The following is a 3,894-nucleotide window of genomic DNA, read 5'->3' as shown; positions in this document are numbered from 1 at the left end:
AAAACGGTAAATTTACCCAGCTCTAGTTACGAAAAAGATGTGACGGATCGACTTACTAATCATGGTTATATCAAATGGACAGAAGTATATCTATAGTGACGGGAGTGCAACTACTAGGCTATAGTGAAATGTCTTAGTAGTTAACGAATGTTGGTTAACAAGGATAATGAGTTTAACTGGTTAATCTTGGATCATTGGAGCGCATGATCTATAGGTCCATTAAGTCCCTCTGCTAGCTCATATCGGACTAAACCATAGAATAGTGTGACGAGTGAGTTCGAAGTGTTCGAATTCAAATTACGGAGAATGCGCTACGTATATACGATATATTTAACCGCATTTTTGTTTTATTTACGAATTAAACAAAAAGAGAGAATTTGAGATATTTAAATAAGATGTAATATCTTAATCAAATATGTGTCGGAATTAATTAGGATTGGCATTTGAATTAATATTAAATATTAATTAAATAGTTTAATTAATCATTTAATATTACTTTAATTTGAAATTAATAATTCGAATTGATTGTTGAATCAAAATGAAAAGGTCAAAATGTTGACTTCATTTAATGGAAAAATCCATGTTAGTGGAATTTTGAGGTGTCAAAATGCTTGCCAAATAAACCCCACAAATTTCAGTGGAATTTTGAATGTCAAAATTTGGTTAACTCAAGCATGCATGCTTGCCACATAATCCAAAACATTTGAGTGGAATTTTGAGTGTCAAAATTTGGTGATCTCAAATTTGCAAGAACATGCAAACATGACTCTATAAATAGAGTGATCATAATACATGAAAGGTCTTCTTCTTGGTGAAAAACCTTGAGAAAAACCTCTCACAAACACTCTCTTCATATATACAAAATCCCTCCCAAGTTTAGTCACGCACCGGATTCCACAATACCGTTCTAAGGCCGGAGGATAGTAGAGAAGACACTAGTGGTGGTTCGAAACCGGTTCGTGAGGAAAAAGGAATTTGAACTACAAAAGGTTAGTATTCAAACTCATTAAGTTTTAATACTCATGAACATGCTAGTTATTTACTATAATTGATGTTCTAAAAGTGCCTAAGATCCATATTGCTTTCGCATGTGTTATATTAACACCATCATTATAATCTCATGTATTTGCTGAAACCACCAGACCTAAATGAAGTTCTCAAATAATCAAATAAATAATAAAGGATAGGGGAATAACAATAAATGAAAAGAGCCGGTAAGAAAAGGCAAACATGATACCTATGGTGATCTTTGATAGAAGACAAATATCCTATAATAAAAGATTAAATATGATATATATGGTAAGTTATAATTTAGGACTAAATATCCTTAACATTAAAGAAAGACTTCTGACCTCACGAACCATTAGTATGGAATCATAAGGAAGAGTATTTGAAGCATTTGTGTCATTAAGTATGAATGTTACAACTCTTGGAATGCCTTTAATAGTTTCATTTTGAGACTATATAAAGCCATGTGTGTTGTATTTGTAGGGAGACTTGGAAAATATAGTAAAAGAAGCATTTGTGCTTTTCTTTAGCCAATGGCTAAGTTTCTTTGCAATTTTATGTAGTTTAGGTTGCATGTAGAATCATTCAAGCTCGACATGATCAATCATGCTTGTGGAGTGATTCGAATATCAAACAAGTGTTTTTGCGTTGAGATATTTGATCAACAAGAATCATTCAAGCTAGACATGATCGATCTTGCTTGTTGAGTGATTTGAATCTCAAACAATGTTCTTGCCTTGAGATATTCGATCGACAAGGTAATCCGAATCTTACTCCCCTTATAGTGATTTCTTAACTTATCAATATTTGTATAATTATGAACTCAAATATTTAGAAGCATTATCTTTTTAATATATTATATTACCTTTTCTATTTTGTATTGTGTCTCGAGTAGCAGACCTGTCACTTCATACAAATGACAATCATGAAAATTCTACTTATGGAATTCGGGACCTCTTACACAGGAATGAGAATCATACTACTTGACCAAATGTCTTTCTTGCTAATCTATCGTTTTTCGTTGCTAGTCCATGTGCTTTATGCACCTCAAGGTTTAAAATTTATCATTGTGTTTTTAGAATTTGTTCTCAAATCATTTGGATGTATTTCAATTAATATTGTTAAGAAATATTAACATCTCAATGAGAAAACAATTAGTTACTTGGAAAAAAAATGATAAACATGGAGTGAGTAATACTTAGTAAGTAGCCTACTAGTAGGTTCTTAACCGCGACCTTAAGCTAGGATATTACTTCTTGTTATGTTTTCCGGATGTTAGAACTAAGAGGTCATCGTGTCATGTATCATATACTGATCCTGAAAACCTTCCCCTAAAATAACCTTCAATTTTCTCCCCATGAACACATGAGTGGTGTCGTAATAATCATGTAATCCTACTGGTAAATCGTGGTGCAGGACATCTCGTTTAGCTGATAGGAAAGGTAGGCCTATCATAACATCCAACTCATGATACATATTGCAGGACATCCTACCGAAAGAGGAATAGGGGCCTTTTAGTACACATCGTAATGGCAGATAATGGTTACTTATGGGTATGGATCCTTGCAAATTATTTAGCATGTTATTCACATAGTTCTAGGTACTTGGTACATGGATTATCGATGAACCTAGATTTATACATAATGTCATGGGTTAACTGCATTTTTGTTTTATTTACGAATTAAACAAAAAGAGAGAATCTGAGATATTTAAATAAGATTTAAATATCTTAATCAAATATATGTCGGAATTAAATTGGGATTGACATTTGAATTAATATTAAATATTAATTAAATAGTTTAACTAATCATTTAATATTACTTTAATTTGAAATTAATAATTCAAATTGATTGTTGTATCAAAATGAAGAAAGTCAAAATGTTGACTTCATTTAATGGAAAAATCCATGTTAATGGAATTTTGAGATGTCAAAATTTGGTTTAACCAAACTTGAATGTTTGCCAAATAAATTCCACAAATTTGAGTGAAATTTTGAGTGTCAAAATTTGGCGATCTCAAATTTGCATGAACATGCAAACATGACTCTATAAATAGAGTGATCATGGTACATGGAAGGTGGTTCTTGTTGGTGAAAAACCTTGAGAAAAACCTCTCACAAACTCTCTCTTCATATATAAAAAATCTCTCCCAAGTTTAAGTCACTCACCAGATTCGACAATCCCGTTCTAAGGCCGGAGGATAGTGGAGAAGACACTAGTGGTGGTTCAAAACCGGTTCTTGAGGAAAAAGGAATTTGAACTACAAAAGGTTAGTATTCAAACTCATTAAATTTTAATAATTATGAACATCCTAGTTATTTACTATAATTGATGTTCTAAAAGTGCCTAAGATCCAAATTGCTAACGCATGTGTTGTATTAACACATTCCGTCGCTTGTGAAGCAGCGAAAGAATCTGTATGGCCTAGGAAGTTCTTAACTTATTTGGAAGTCGTTCCAAATATGCATCTTCCCGTCACTCTTTATTGTGATAACAGTGGAGCAGTTGCAAATTCAAAAGAACCAAGAAGTCATAAGCGAGGAAAACATATTGAGCGCAAATATCATCTCATAAGGGAGATTGTGCAATGAGGAGATGTGATCTTCACACACATAGCTTCAGAGCACAACATTGCTAATCCATTTTCAAGGCCCATCACGGCTAAAGTGTATGAAGGGCACCTAGTGAGTCTAGGACTACGAGTTATGTAATCTAGGGCATGTGGGAGAAAAGGCATGAGTATGTGATGCCCTACTTTATTGTATTTATGTCTTTCTCTCTACTCAACATTATAAAACCCCACTAGAGTTTTAGTCCAAGTGGGAGTTTGTTGGTTTTATGTCCTAAAACTCAAGTTTGTAAACAAAAACATATTCTATTTTCAATC

The sequence above is a fragment of the Cucurbita maxima genome, unplaced genomic scaffold, assembly GCF_002738345.1.
Source record: "Cucurbita maxima cultivar Rimu unplaced genomic scaffold, Cmax_1.0 Cma_Scf00108, whole genome shotgun sequence".
Classification (NCBI taxonomy): domain Eukaryota; kingdom Viridiplantae; phylum Streptophyta; class Magnoliopsida; order Cucurbitales; family Cucurbitaceae; genus Cucurbita; species Cucurbita maxima.
Note: the sequence above shows the minus strand (reverse complement) of the source record.